Here is a 16860-nt window from a genome sequence, read left to right on the forward strand (position 1 = left end):
GGGTCGGAGCCGAGGACTCCCCCAGCTACCCGGAGAGGCACCGCAGCCAGACCTCCACAGTTGACGCTGACCTCCTGCAGACTGGAGCGGACGAGCTGATCCATCAACCCCGGCGGATGCAGCTGAGCACTGAGGCCGGGTGGAAGAAGAGCATCATCGGGAGCCTCGCCAGACGTCTGTCGGCAGCCTCGTCTGGTCCGGAGCAAGAAAGAAGTTCCAGCGCTCCGAAGCCAGAAAGCAAGGCCCTGCCGGAAAGCGAGGTACTGCAAGCAGAGATGACAGCGTCGCAGCACAAGGCCCCGCAACCAGCGCTACAGGCTGCAGTGGAGACGGAGCAGACCGGCACCGGAGGGACCGCATCTGAAGCAGGTATGAAGGACGACCCTGCCCTGACGACCGACACCACTCCCGCGACTGCTAGTGCCACAGCTGCTGACTCCGTTCCAGTGACTGATCTTGCAGCAGCCGCTACCTCTGCTGCAGCAAATGCCCCTACTCAAGCTGCGCAGACCTCCATCGCTGCGCATGATTTAACTGTACATGAGAGACGGATTAATGGCGTGTGTCCAGCACTAGGTGCAACCCTGGACTTCACCCTTCCCGGGCCAAGAGGGGTTAAGTGCCAGGTGCAGCCCTGGAAGCCGTTCAACTAAGCCTCGGAAACCTGAACTGTAAATAGTTAACTGTTTATTTCCTTGCTATTTTGCTGCTAAAACCCGTCCTGGGTTAACTCTTAAAGGGATCCCTTTGTTTACCCGGGATCCCTATTGCTTTTTATTTTTGCTTTCACTTTCGTTTTTGCTTTTTGTTCCACAATGTTATAAGAACTGCCGTAATCATGAACAGTGCATGATACAAACTTCCTGTAAATAGTTTGCACCTTCTTAAAGGTGCTTCCTACTGGTTTTGTTTAAAGACATTTTGCGAAGATACCATTCCGGAGCCTTTGCATGGACTGGTAGGCTGAGAAGAAGAGCTACCTCAGAAAGACTTGATCTCCTCTTAAAGGGGAGGTTAGAATTGAACTTGGAAAGTGATACTGTTTCCGAACAGTAATGTCATGATGATGCTTTGCAAGAAATGTAACCGTTTTACATGAAAAGTTATATGTGTTTAATATGTTTGAAATGTGAAGTTTGAATAATGTTCTTCAAAAGGAAAGATGCAGAAAGCCTGTTGAGGTGGACTAGAGTTCTGCATGGATAGAAACGTAAGAAAGTAATAATGAAGGTGAGGATAGAAGGTAAACCCTGCGTCCCCATAGAAAGTTAGTTCGTTACTAAGGACAGAAAGTAGACCCGTAGGGGTTAGTGAGTGAGTCCTTATAGGAGCCAGGCAGAGTGGGCTCCATGTTCTCAAACTGAAAGGAATGTTATGTCTATACTATGTATAGTAGAGAAAGGCAGTAGGCCCTTGCTGAACGGGGCGGTCCTGTAAAAGAAAGGAGAGGCAGTAGGTCTGGTGCCATAGGGACAGGCGGTCCTGCAGGTTCAAAAGTAGGAGAATGAAGAGTTACCTTGCCCTGTAATGTGATTATAGGAAGGCCTTTGATAAACTAAGAGTGTATGTTTCTTAAAGGCAATGTTAATTTATTGTTCCAGCATTTGCACTTAGTAGAATACCCGGTTGGGTAATGAGAGTAAATTGTAGCCTGTTGCTATGATATTTGATTATGTTTTGTAACGTTAAAGTGTCCTCACCTCCCATAAAGGGAAGCCTGTTCAAGTATGCTTATTGTTTTGCACTCAACAAATTTGTATGTCTTTTTGCTAACCTGTATTGTTGTTTTCTTCCCAGTCCCGGAGTACTGTGTTTAACCAGGGGGGAGTGCAGCGCCCCAGAGTCCTGGTCGTTGCAGTACTGTGGCTCCGCCACTAAGGGGAGCCATGGTGCGTTCGATGGCACTGAAGGAGTTCCTCCAATCAGGTATCACAGACACCAATATGTTTCACAGCTGGGCCTCCGGGGGGAGCTAAGGGTGCTATTCATTAGGCCACTCCCCACCATAGTGGGTAAACTGGGGGTCAGGCAGGAAGTTAGAGAGAACGCTGACTGGATTGAACGAAGCAACACCTAGTGAGAGAGGGTGTTGTGGAGGAAGAGACAGTAGGGTCTCTGCCAGGGGTGGGACCCTGGCAGAGGCTTGGCATTGGAAAGAACGTAACGGGACCGTGCCTGCTCAGCATAGCGGCGGTGCCCAAGAAAGGACTAGAAGCGAGATAGATTGTGCTGAGTGAGAAACGAGATCAAGCAGACGGAGAATACCAGCAGGGGTTTTGTTGAAAGAGGCAGCACCTTGCTGAGGCGCATTACCGGTGGCCGGAACGCCGAGGGAGTGGAATAATATACAGCTTTAAGCCATACTCCAAACAGCGGCAGGACAGTCAGTCTCAGGCGGGCTGTCTACCACATATCACCTATGAAGTCTTGGGGGGCAATTGCGGGAGAGGGGCGTCTCTAGGGTCCCGGAAGAACTCCAGGCCTACCTGACAAACGGGTGCCGTTCCAACCTGAATACCAGGGAGGGACGGAATAAGAGAGGAACATCTAATCGAGTTGTGAGGGAACTTAAGAAACAGACACAACAGTTGTGGGGTACTTTCCGTGAGCACAGCAGGGAAGGACTACAACACACAGCGCTAAGAAGGAAGGCACTGATTTCCACCTGTGAGGAGAACTCTGGAGGTGCCATTGGGCCGGCCGGACTTGCGCAGCCTGGTGGGCCAGATTCCGGACTGAGGACCAAGAGATCTCCAGTAAAGAGGTAAAGAGACTGCAACCTGGTGTCCTCGTTATTTACCGCGACCTGCACCCCACAACTGCACCGCTACACCACCGTTAACAGCACCTACTTCACCGGACGTCCCCCCCACTGACGGACAGGGCCACGGACCGGGTCTAGCCACCGTGACAACCCCAGGACTGAGACCTAGAGGCCCGGCTCCGGGTACCCCTCGGCCCTGCGGCGGTGTGGGGGCGCTCCAACAGCAATTGCGAGTAGTCATGTATGAATTAGGCAACATTAAAGAAATCTGCAAGAAAACACCATTTCCCTATTTCTGGCAAATCGTTCAAGGCAAGTCAGTTTTATTTCAATATGTTTTTGCACTTTAAACAGAATAAACTACCAAGACAAGATGGACACAATCACAAAGGAACAAATAGACGTATTTATCAGAGTCACGCTCAAGAACTTTTTTCCCACCATGATGATATAGTGGTGGATGTTCTGCTCAAAAAGAAGGCAAAAACATAGTAAATAAAGTAATACATAGCTTGAAAGGAAACATTACAAGGGCATGGCCACTTTATCTTTATTTTAACAGATGTTTTGGGGACACGATTCTTTGGCACTTATTACAGGTTCTTCTCCTGCACTTATCTGTGCAACCTACTTTACACAAAATGGCAGCTCATGGAGAAGCATGTGACCAGATCTGTCCATCAGCATCATCCAATAGAAAGGCAGCTTTTCCATGTGCAGTGTTTTACAATTGGAGGAGACTGACGGCAGATCTGTTCACTTGCTCCTCCATGAGATACCGTATTGAGAACAGGAGAGCTGTGCAGTATGTGAGGAAGGCAGCACTGATAAATGCAGGAGAAGAACCTGTAATACTTAGAAAATTGGTGATGTATTCAATACCTATTTCACCAGCTGTATATAAGTTAATATATTTCTAAAGGTGTTATTAGCATGGAATTCCAGATGTCGCTAACAACCCAGCCAATCCACACAGGCAAAGAAATCAAACCATAGATGTCCATAAATTATGTAATGTGTAATAATGAGAAATGACACAGGGAAAAAGCATTGAACATGCTTACTGAAATGTATTTAATACTTATTAGAAAAGCTTTTGTGCAACAGCTTTATGACCCCTCCTTTATGAAGACACTAGTTGCATGTATTGCTCAAGTGTGATTTTGTCCCATTCTTCCACGCAAACACTCTTCATATCCTGAACCGTCTGTGGGCTTCTGAGCTTCAATTCCTTCAGTGTCTCCCTCCCCCACACCACCTCCTCACTTCGCCCCTTGTCTGTCGGTGTTCCTCAAGGCTCATTTCTAGGACCCCTACTCTTCTCCATCGACACCTTCAGTTTGGGACAGCTCATAGAATCCTATGGTATGCAGTATCATCTCTATGCCGATGACAAGCAGCTCTACCTGGAGTGTCAGGCAATAACACACTTTATTCTGCCTCCTGCGGCAACGTTTCGGTCCGAGGACCTTTGTCAAGCACAGTACAAGCACCTCTTAACCACCATTATATACCATTAAGACCACCCCCATAGTTAACACAGAACCAATGGCAGTGTCATGATCACATAGAAAAAAACATCAGTATAACAAATTACATAGAAACGCATAAAAACACAATTATACACTACCCAGTACATATAGTATTCGTCCCCTAGTGTAAACACACCCCCTGATCGCTCTTATGATAACATACCAGTCCCCAAACGTAGTCTCTGCAGCCCTGGCTATCCGGATGTAAACACACTGTGTCACCCTATCAGAACCGTGCTTCAGCCGTTGCCATAGTGCAGTGGGCGTGTGCAGGGCATGATCATGACACTGCCATTGGTTCTGTGTTAACTATGGGGGTGGTCTTAATGGTATATAATGGTGGTTAAGAGGTGCTTGTACTGTGCTTGACAAAGGTCCTCGGACCGAAACGTTGCCGCAGGAGGCAGAATAAAGTGTGTTATTGCCTGACACTCCCGGATGTGGCGCTGTCCTTTGCTTATATACTTATTGTGGACTATGACCAGGAGGACCCCCTGGTGTGGACGTGCGCTCTGATGTCCATGAAGACAAAGTTGGTATTGGGTGCGGTCTGACTTTCTTTTTGGTTGGATTTAAGCAGCTCTACCTATCCGGACCTGACCTCACCTCCTTACTTACCAAAATCCCACACTGTCTGTCTGCTATCTCGGCCTTCTTTTCTGCTCGCTTTCTAAAACTGAACATGGACAAAACAGAATTCATCAACTTTCCCCCATCTCACTCTACCCCTCCACCAGACCTATCTATCAATGTCAATGGCTGCTCACTTTCCCCAGTCCCACACGCCCGATGCCTTGGGGTGATCCTTGACTCTGCCCTCTCTTTTAAGCCACATATCCAAGCACTTGCCTCCTCCTGCCATCTCAGACTCAAAAATATCTCCCGGATCCGTGCATTCCTTGACTGCGACACCACAAAAACACTGGTGCATGCCCTTATCATCTCCCGCCTTGACTACTGCAACCTCCTACTCTCTGGCCTCCTCTAGCACTCTGGCACCACTCCAATCCATCCTACACTCTGCTGCCCAACTAATCTACCTGTCTCCCCGCTATTCCCCAGCCTCTCTCCTATGCCAATCCCTTCACTGGCTTCCTATCACCCTTACAATGACATACAAAGCCATCCACAACCTGTCTCTTCCATACATCTGTGACATGGTCTCCCAGTACTTTCCTGCACGCAGCCTCCGATCCTCACAAGATCTCCTTCTCTACTCTCCTCTCATCTCTTCTTCCCACAACCGCATCCAACACTTTTCCCGTGCTGACCCCATACTCTGGAACTCTCTACCACAAAATATCAGACTCTTGCCTACCATAGAAATCTTCAAAAGGAACCTGAAGACTCATCTCTTCCGACAAGCCTACAGCCTGCAGTGATCCTTTAACCTACTGAACCACCGCACAACCAGTTCTACCCTCTCCTAGTGTATCATCACCCATCCCCTGCAGACTGAGCCCTCGCAGGCAGGGTCCTCCCTCCTTATGTACCTGTGTGCCTTGTTTTTTGCTCCTGTTTAATAGTATTTGTCTATATTTGCCCCCTTTTCACATGTAAAGCTCCATGGAATAAATGGCGCTATAAAAATGTATTATAATAATAATAATAATAATAATAAAAAATTCCTTCTATTAATTTTCTGTTGGATATGGGTCAGGTGATTGGCTGGGCCATTCTAGACACTTTATTTTCTATCTCTGAGACCAATTGAGAGTTTCTTTGGCTGTGTGTTTGGGATCATTGTCTTGCTGAAATGTCCACCCTTGTTTCATCTTCATCATCCTGCTAGATGGCAGCAGATTTTTATTAAGAATCTTTTGGTACATTTGTCCATTCATCTTTCCTTCAATTATATGAAGTTTTCCACTGCCATATGCTGAATACAGCCTGCACACCATGATGTTCTCGCCTCCAAACTTCACTGTTGGTATGATGCTTTTGGGGTGATATGCAGTGCCTTTTAGCCTCCAGATATGGTATAAATTATGGCATCCAAAGAGTTTAATTCTGGCCTCATCTGACCAGACTATATTCTCCCAGTATTTCATATTCTTGTGTAAATGTTGTTGTGCAAGCTTTAAATGCACTTGAACATGCATTTTATTCAGCAATGAAGTCTTGCATGGAAAGCATGCATGCAGGCCATGAAGTTTGAGGGCATTACTTATAGTTTTCTTTGAAGCAATTGTAACTTCAGATTCCAGTTCTTTCTGTAGCTCTCCACAGATGGTATTATACTCTTGGACAACTCTTCTGATCATTTTTTTCACTCCTCTGTATGAAATCTTGCAGGGAGCACCTGGTCATGTCTAGTTTATGGTGGTTGTCCTGAGGAAGGAGTCGGATATTTCCTTAGAAAATAGTTGATGTGTTCAATACTTATTTCAGCTGTCATATTAGTAAATGCCACAAAATCTTGTTCCAACACATCTGTTAAAATAAAGATAAAATGGCCAACCCCTTTAAAATCAGTAATACAATCATTTGGTCTAGAAATAGGGTGAACTTTTAGATAGGTTTAACAAAAAATATTAATGCCATCATTATTGTATATTTAAATAACCTGGTTCAGATCTTCATGCCATCTCAATCAGGCTAGATTCACACATCTGTGTATCACTGCCTGGGCAAGAATCACAATGCATGGGCTTACTGTGGACCTCCTGACCAAAATACAGCAGCATCCTAGGCATATATGAGGCTGCTGGGTTTGGATAAGGAGACCCGCAGCCATGCAATGCATCATGGTCTGTGCTTGGACCCTGACACATGGATGTGTGAATCTAGCCTTAGAGGAAACAGATTTAATTTTGTTGTTGCTAGAAACTTTTGCTAAAGTGTATTTCCATCATTGAATGCAATTTTGTATATTTGTTAAAAAGTTACCAGCATAAAAAGTGAATTTACATGATTTACAGGCTGTATTATAACCACAGCTGCATTCACAGTCCTAGCTAAAGCAAAAAAAAAAATCAAAATTCGTTGCTCAGTGTCTGTACAAAACTTGCTCTGATGATTTGCATTTTAGGAAATGTAGTCTTCTCACGACGAGGTAATATACAGTAAGTCTGATGTAGGAGATCAATTGTGTGAAAGTGTGAACAATTTTCCCACTGTTTCAGCAACAGCCACCAGTAGAATTAAGAATGCAGCTCTGGACTTTAAACAGGCTGAACCGTTGGATCTGTCAAGGATCGGATCTGTCACCTTGTAAAAAATGGTAAATTTTTGCTTTTATTTTATTCCTGCTGCTCCTGTGAGTATTTTGTCACAGACTGACTTTAAGATAAAACATCCTACATCACGGAGTAGTGTATTTTTCATGATCATATATCTACTAAGAACAGCGTGGAGTCATTGAGTTGGTGTACAAATAGTGTACAATGTCTTCTCTTGTTCATGGACAACCTATGCTTGAATGTAGAGTGTTCGGAAAGAAGAGATTTATGGCGCAGAATTAGAATGCACATTCCTGGTGTCATTCCCATGGCAGCTCATTTTAACCTTTTGTCCTCCACTAATCAACCCCTTTAAAATAATTGCATGACACTATAAGACCAGCGATTCATGGACCTACCCTAATGCCACAACGCTCCACTTCTGTAAATAATGAAAGCCATTATTTGTGTAATATAAATACATAAAGATGTCGTGTAAAAGGAACCAGCGCCCGGCACAGCACAAGCGTACATGTAAACACTGTATGGACTGTGACACCTGATGGAGTGTCATTGCACCTCCATTTTGCTATTTGGTAGGGTTTAGAAACCTAGTAATCAAACCAGGATTGCTTACGCTAAAGCCATTAATATTTAAGTCCCTGAAAACTCCTTTAAGGCAGAGTGCACACTTTCAGTATTTGGTCAGTATTTTCCATCAGTATTTGTAGCCAAAACCAGGAGTGGGTGATAAATACAGAAGTGGTGACAGGTTTCTATTATACTTTTCCTCTGATTGTTCCACTCCTGATTTTGCCAAATACTTATGTAAAATACTGACCAAATACTGAACGTGTGAACGTCGCCTAAAAGTTAGACAACATTTATTGAGCCCAATAAGGTTAGGTTCACAGGAGTGTAATTTCGGTGTGAATTCTGTCTGCGAAAAAACAGCAAGCACACAGACCAATGTTATTCAACGAGGCCGTGCAGATGGGCAATTGTTTTTATTAGTTGAGTTAGTTGAACGTGTGGAAAAAATCCCAGCATGCACTAGTTTCTGCCAAACTTCAAATGAGACTCACCCATTCAAGCCTATGGGTGCCCAAAAAAAATTGGTAGCCACAATATAACATATGTTTTTTTTACGGGTAAATTGCGATTCTTCAACATAGGAAAATGTAAATGGTGTTGTAAATTACTAATTACTGTTTTTGTAAAAAAAAAAAAAAAAACCGGATTGCTCATGGCTGACAAGTGAGACAAAAATCGTCAGAGTTTTCTGGCTGAAACTCTGAGGATGTTTTATACGTTTGTATGAACCCGGATTAAAAGAGACCAAAAAAAAGACTTTCGCCATCTTGTTCCTGAGGAGGACCAGATCAGATCAGATACTATTGAGCTCTTACATTTCATTCTCTTTCTCAGTGCTCACAGATCTTCATCTGCTGCTTTGGATTATTCCACGTTTTTTTATTTTCACCTTCAAAATCTAATCTACTGTACATATGGACTGATAAATGACATCTGCATGCAGACGATAGTTGTGTGCATTGAGCCTGTACAATGGTTGGTAATAGGCATTCTATGTGATGACCGAATGGCCCCATATTCGGAATATGTCTTAAAGACCCTTTATATACAGTAAGTCCATCCATGCAAAGTTAAAAGGAAAACCGTATTCTCACTGTCATAGCCACATTTATCACATGTAAATGTCTTTATCCTATAAGAGTCATACTTTTGCATGCTGTGCATATTAGTGTTATTCTTGCTCTTGACTTCATTTTTGCATGTTTCCTGCAATTACTACTGCAATGCATCCATTTTTAAAGGGTTAAAGTAAGTCAAATGTACATGCTGGAAATTCCAGGAATTAAAAGCCAAATATGTCTTATAATGACAGCGACTCTTTTTTCTGCTGCAGCGAGACCAGGTTGGCTCCCCCCACACATAGACGTGTGAATTTATAGCGTACCGCTATAGATTTACCCCTACTTGTAATTAGCTCAGAATTATACTCTGATCTCAATTTTCAGTGCTCCAGTTTCTCTCCTCTCTCTCTAACCGTCAGCTATAAATTTTCCCTCACTCCGCTGCCATCATGAACTGACAATTTTTTATTTTTCTAAACCATAGCTGATGTGAAATGTGAAAGATGATGAAGGTAGTATGCCATCTTTGGGGGGTGGGAGACTCCTGGCAGAAACCAGACTTATACCCCCTAATGACCCTTATACCCCTTCATGACCTTGGGATTTTCCATTTTTCCGTGTTCGTTTTTCGCTCCCCTCCTGCCCAGAGCCATAACTTTTTTATTTTTCCGTCAATATGGCCATGTGAAGGCTTATTTTTGCGGGACGAGATGTACTTTTGAACGACATCATTGGTTTTACCATGTCGTGTTCTAGAAAACGGGAAAAAAAATTCCAAGTGCGGTGAAATTGCAAAAAAAGTGCAGTCCCACACTTGTTTTTTGTTTGGCTTTTTTGCTAGGTTCACTAAATGCTAAAACTGACCTGCCGATATGATTCTCCAGGTCATTACGAGTTCATAGACACCTAACATGACTAGGTTATTTTTTATCTAAGTGGTAAAAAAAATTCCAAACTTTGCTAAAAAAAAAAGAAAAACATTGTGTCATTTTCCGATACCCGTAGCGTCTCCATTTTTCATGATCTGGGGTCTTTTGAGGGCTTATTTTTTGCGTGCCGAGCTGGCGTTTTTAATTATACCATTTAGGTGCAGATACGTTTTTTTGATCGCCCGTTATTGCAATTTAATGCAATGTCGCGATGACCAAAAAAACATAATTCTGGTGTTTCGAACTTTTTTTCTCGCTACGCTGTTTAGCGATCAGGTTAATGCTTTTTTTATTGATAGATCGGGCGATTCTGAACGTGGCGATACCAAATATGTGTAGGTTTGATTTTTTTTTTATTGATTTATTTTGAATGGGGAGAAAGGGTGGTGATTTAAACTTTTATATATTTTTTATTTTTTTCACTTTTTTTTTAAACTTTTTTTTTTACTTTTGCCATGCTTCAATAGCCTCCATGGGAGGCTAGAAGCTGGCACAACGCGATCGGCTCTGCTACATAGCAGCGATCATCAGATCGCTGCTATGCAGCAGAAATGCAGAAATGCACCCTGTGGTCGGCGCTCACAGCTACCGGGGATCAGTAACCATAGAGGTCTCAAGAACCTCTATGGTTACTCTGCAGAAGCATCGCTGACCCCCGATCATGTGACGGGGGTCAGCGATGCGCTCATTTCCGGCCACCGGCCAGAAGCGCCAGTTAAATGCCGCTGTCAGCGTTAGACAGCGGCATTTAACTAGTTAATAGGCGCGGGCGGATCGCGATTCTGCCCGCGCCTATTGCGGGCACATGTCAGCTGTTCAAAACAGCTGACATGTCCCGGGTTTGATGCGGGCTCACCGCCAGAGCCCGCATCAAAGCGGGGCTTCTGACCTTGGACGTACTATCCCGTCCGAGCTCAGAAAGGGGTTAAAAGGGGAAAAAGAGAAGCGAGGATGATGCTGCCAGCGTGCATTATGATTATATTAAATTCTTGCATTCACTGTTGTATTGTTCACATGTGGTATCAAAACAAAGTTTTTTTCGTCACTTTTTGGCCAAAAATTTTACATGCAATAAATGTCAGAAACTATACAGGTAAACATGTTGTAAAATTTAACAGACAAAACCTGAGATAAAAACGAAATGAGCCTATACCCTGTGGTAAGTAAAAGAGCAAATAGTAATAGTACATATGAATAACGTAGGGTACTTAGTAGTTATGAGAGAACATGCTCAGATAAGGTGTTATCCGAGGATGTGATGGGGGGTACAGGGTCGGTGTTCCGTGGGCCAGAACTGAGTTCTCTTTGCCCTGAGACCTCTCTTATAAACAGGAGTCGGACAGGTGTTTGCTGGGCTGTGGAATTTGTTCTTTAGGCCGGGGTCACACTTGCAAGTGCAATGCTAGAAACTCGCACGAGTCTCTCGCCTCAATACCCGGCACTGCTCTCAGAACCAGAGCGTTCAGCTGCATAGAAATACATGCAGCCCCACACTTCGGTCTTGAGTGCCAGTGGCAGTGCCGGGTATTGAGGCGAGAGACAAGTGTGACCCCGGCCTTACTCAATTTTCATTCGGGAGTCCTTGTTACCTCCTGGTCCATGGGACTGGATCCGGCTACAGATATGATAGGAGACCTTAGGTCCAGTTCAATAACTGCAGCAATACAAATGCAAGCACTTGCGGCATACATATTGAAACAGAGTCCCTCTTTGGTGATGTTCCCTTTGCTCTGTGTACTATCAGTCCTTAACACCATTCTGCCTGACCTGCTCAACATTTTCTGTTGGCCCCAGGAGCTTCCTATCAGGCATAACAGTTTCCCTGAAGTCCACCATCCTTCCCTTCTACTGTAACCCGGCTGACATCCTCCTCACACAGGACACAGAGATATGGAACTGAATACCTCTTCCGGGACCTAGACCCAAGACTGCCCCGGCGTCCACACGAAGCTTCAGATGTGTCTTCATACTTCATACATAGCATAATTTAGATTAGAAACACAGCACACCCAAAAATATATACAAATCTCACTATATACTATATACCAATACCAATATTATAAAAGAATATACACTCACTGGCCACTTTATTAGGTACACCTGTCCAACTTCTTGTTAACACTTAATTTCTAATCAGCCAATCACATGGCGGCAACTCAGTGCATTTAGGCATGTAGACATGGTCAAGATAATCTCCTGCAGTTCAAACCGAGCATCAGTATGGGTAAGAAAGGTGATTTGAGTGCCTTTGAACGTGGCATGGTTGTTGGTGCCAGAAGGGCTGGTCTGAGTATTTCAGAAACTGCTGATCTACTGGGATTTTCACGCACAACCATCTCTAGGGTTTACAGAGAATGGTCCGAAAAAGAAAAAAAATCCAGTGAGCGGCAGCTCTGTGGGCGGAAATGCCTTGTTGATGCCAGAGGTCAGAGGAGAATGGGCAGACTGGTTCGAGCTGATAGAAAGGCAACAGTGACTCAAATCGCCACCCGTTACAACCAAGGTAGGCCTAAGAGCATCTCTGAACGCACAGTGCGTCGAACTTTGAGGCAGATGGGCTACAGCAGCAGAAGACCACACCGGGTACCACTCCTTTCAGCTAAGAACAGGAAACTGAGGCTACAATTTGTACAAGCTCATCGAAATTGGACAGTAGAAGATTGGAAAAACGTTGCTTGGTCTGATGAGTCTCGATTTCTGCTGCGACATTCGGATGGTAGGGTCAGAATTTGGCGTAAACAACATGAAAGCATGGATCCATCCTGCCTTATATGGAGCATCTTTGGGATGTGCAGCCGACAAATCTGCGGCAACTGTGTGATGCCATCATGTCAATATGGACCAAAATCTCTGAGGAATGCTTCCAGCACCTTGTTGAATCTATGCCACGAAGAATTGAGGCAGTTCTGAAGGCAAAAGGGGGTCCAACCCGTTACTAGCATGGTGTACCTAATAAAGTGGCCGGTGAGTGTATATACAGATATCCACGGTGCGCTGTGAAGACCAGCAGTGGGAACCACTGCAGAGAAGAGACTAAAACCAAAGCAATCTGGAACAAAGGACCACCAGATAGTATATGAGCCCGAGAATAATTAAAATATGCCTTTATTTATAAAAGTGGCAATTATTACATAAATAAAAATTGTATAAATACACAAAAGTGCACAAGAGCAGGATTACATAGGATAATAGATATGATTAACACCAGCAAAACCCCAACAATTCAAAATATAAGGATTTTTTGTTTCAGCTGTGCATATCAGAATGTGCCAAAAAAACTTTATAAAAGACAGGTGTAAATTTGTATATAATATATATATATATATATATATATATACATATAAATCAAAAATATAACAGCAAAAATAAAGTGACAGAGTGCATCAATAAATAATTGTGTATAGAGAATTAGTTACACACAAACTACATAGTTAAAGTGTCAAAGTACATGACCTACATAGAGGTCAGACAATGTGCAAACCATAAAAAAATGAGAATACTTGCTAAAAATGTGTAAGACAGCACAGCAATGTATATACCATATACCTGGGGGGTAAGCTGGGTCCCGTGCCTGCGCACACCCGACGCGCGTTTTGGAAAAACTCTCCTTCGTCAGGGGGTTACATACATAGCATAATGTAAAATGTGCAGAATGTTGGGCATGGATTAGGTTCTCACCATTTCAAGACCATAAGAACATAAATTAATCTTAATTTGAATATTTACATATTAAATCCACCACTTTCCGCTGTTTCTACAACTTTCTTACAGTTTTTAATCTGAGTACAAATTTGCATTACACAAGATTATTTGCGTATTGCAGATCAAAGTAGTACAGGTAGATAGTGCATTGCGTATACCGCAGGATGAAAACCTCTTCCAGAGTGCTCTGGACCTCAGACTTGGCGAAAGTTCACCTTCCAACAAAACAATGACCCTAAGCACACAGCTAAAATAACAAAGAAGTGTCTTCAGAACAACTCTGTGACCATTCCTGACTGGCCCAGCCAGAGCCCTGACCTAAACCCAATTGAGCATCTCTGGAGAAACCTGAAAATGGCGGTCCACCAACGTTCACCATCCAACCTGACAGAACTGGAGAGGATCCGCAAGGAAGAATGGCAGAGGATCCCCAAATACAGGTGTGAAAAACTTGTTGCATCACTCATAAGAAGACTCGTGGCTGTACTAGCTCAAAAGGTGCTTCTACTCAATACTGAGCAAAGGGGCTGAATACTTATGACCATGTGATATTTCAGTTGTTCTTTTTTAATAAATGTGCAAATATTACTACATTTCTGGGTTTTTTTTAGTCAAGATGTGGTGCAGAGTGTACATTAATGAGAACAAAGATGAACTTTTTTTATATGTACCAAATGGCTGCAGAGTGTAAAATTTAAAGGCGTCTGAATATTTCCTGTACCCACTGTATACTAATGGAATATAGCAGTTCAGGACATGAAGATAGAAAGATAAAAATAGAAAGTAGAAATATATATATGTGGAACATGTAGAGGACAGTACAACACATGAAGTACAGGTACATGTGGAGTGCCCCCAGTAGGGCAGTGGGGTACTCGGTACCGGATCCTTCGGTTCTCAGTGGGGATGTCACGGTGGCTGACCCGGTCCGTGGCCCTAGGGACGTCCGTTGTAAATGGGGGAAAGGTCTTTAAAGGGATAATGTTCGTGACGCCACCTGTGGTATTCGGTCAGAGTGACCGACACTGCTTAGGGGTTCGCTGGGGTGATGTTATGGCAGCTAGATGGTATACCTTCCCACATGTGAAGTGTATCCCCAGGGCTTCCCAGAGTGTAGATGGTGAATGATGTGAGGCGCAGTGAAGAACGAGGACACAAGGTTGCAGCCTCTTTACCTTTACTGATGGCTTCAGCATCCACAGTCCAGGGTACAGACCACAGGGTAGGCAGAGTCCGGCCGGTCTGAAGGCAAATCCAGAGTTCCCTTATCCAGGTGGAAATCAGTAGCCTTCCTCTAGCGCGTGGTTGTTGTAGTACCTCCCTGCTGAGCTTCTCGGTAAGGTCTTCACAACTATTGTAGATGGTATGTCTCTTTCTCTCTGTCCCCCTGATGGATAGGACAAACCCGTATGACTGATGGCCTGAGACTCTTTACAGGGACTCTATCACGCCCCAGCCCCCACAAGTTGCCACTGTACCTCCTGGGTATATTGTCGGGCAGCTAACGTGGAATTAACTGTCCTGCCGGTCTCTGAAGTAAAGCATAGAGATTCTTACTCCCTCTGTGTTCTGGCTACCGGATTCCTGCGCCTCAGAAAGGAGGCAGCCTTTTGCAGGGCAGAACTCCTTCTGGCTTCCTCTCCTTTTGCTATGACTTTGTTTCTCACTCGCTACAATACAATTCCCTTCCAATGTCTCTTCCTTAGGATGCTGCCGCACGTGGGGCAGGCGCAGCTCCGTGGCCTTCCGTCTAGGCCTCTGACAGGATCCCACCCCTGTCAGGGTCCCACTACCTGAGAGGAGCTCAGATAGCAGCTCACTGGGTGAAGCCCAGCTCGCTTCTGCCTCACTTCCGTCCAGACCACCAGTTTTACCTAATTGTGAGGAGTGCCTGGAGTGTGAAGTGTGTTGTGTGGTTTGTGATACCTGGTAAAGAGATCTCCTTTATTGCCTTCAGACGTAATATCACTCCCCCTGGTGGAGGAACGACATTACTGCAACGACCAGGACTCTGGGGCGCTGCACATGTAATAGAGGTAGAGTGCCGTACAAGATATATAAGCAGAGAGCAGTATAATTAATTGATGGCAGTGTCCTAATAATCTAATATGTGTCATTAGACATGATTAGTAATCACAATGTACAACAGTGGCCCCCTTGTGTAGTAAGGACTGCCATACAATCAGGGAAACAGAACAGGATAGTGGTTTATTGTATTTGCCCTTTGACAACGACCTTTTAGCTTTTATCTTTCTCTTGATTCAGCATCCAGATTTATTACAATTGCTGCTCCGACATGAAGACATAGATTTAAGTACATTCATATTATGGAAGAAGGCATATTGTCTGTAAATAACAATCAATTCTAATCCATTTCACGGGACATTTACTGAGAACAGCCTCCATTTATAAACAGGTTCTGTTACTTCCATGAAGGTTCTATATCCTAATTGTATTCATGATCCCTATTTTGTGTCATGAGCTTCGTAGGTAACAACTTTGTGCAGTTTTACATTTAGTAATTTTAATATGAATGTAATTATGTAAATAGTAAGAGTAATACACATGAATCACTGCTAGTGCCTGCTGAGATGTCGGTACTAGGGAATTGATTTGGAATCTAAAGTAAATCTTTCTTATAATAATTTTATGAGATGCATAAAAGATTAGTTGTGGGGTGATGGAAAAAAGTTAAAGTGGGCTTGAAAATTGTAGGAAGGCACAAAGGAACAACAGGTAAGCCTGGAAAGGTACCAAGGCCGTTGGGTTTGGGGGGCCCATGCAAATCTGAGTATGCTGAATTTTTATCAAGTAGCTGGACAAAGTGTACTATTGTGGCTATGTGGTTTGAATTAATAGCCATTGATCCAATGATCGATTGAATCATGCATCATCAGTGGCACTACATTTTCTTTTTGGTCGGGTAACTTTAACCCGAATTTGGCTGTAAACTGTTAATAAAACATGAACATATATAACATATGTAATATTTAAAGTGGCTATCCAGGACTATTTTTTTTTACTATAGACCTAAAAACTAATTACCTGCCTGTTCTACCTGGCATCAGCGCAGAGCGGTCACTGACTGCTCCAGCTGGCGATTCAGCTTCTCTACGT

This window comes from Ranitomeya variabilis, chromosome 3, assembly GCF_051348905.1.
Source record: "Ranitomeya variabilis isolate aRanVar5 chromosome 3, aRanVar5.hap1, whole genome shotgun sequence".
Lineage (NCBI taxonomy): Eukaryota > Metazoa > Chordata > Amphibia > Anura > Dendrobatidae > Ranitomeya > Ranitomeya variabilis.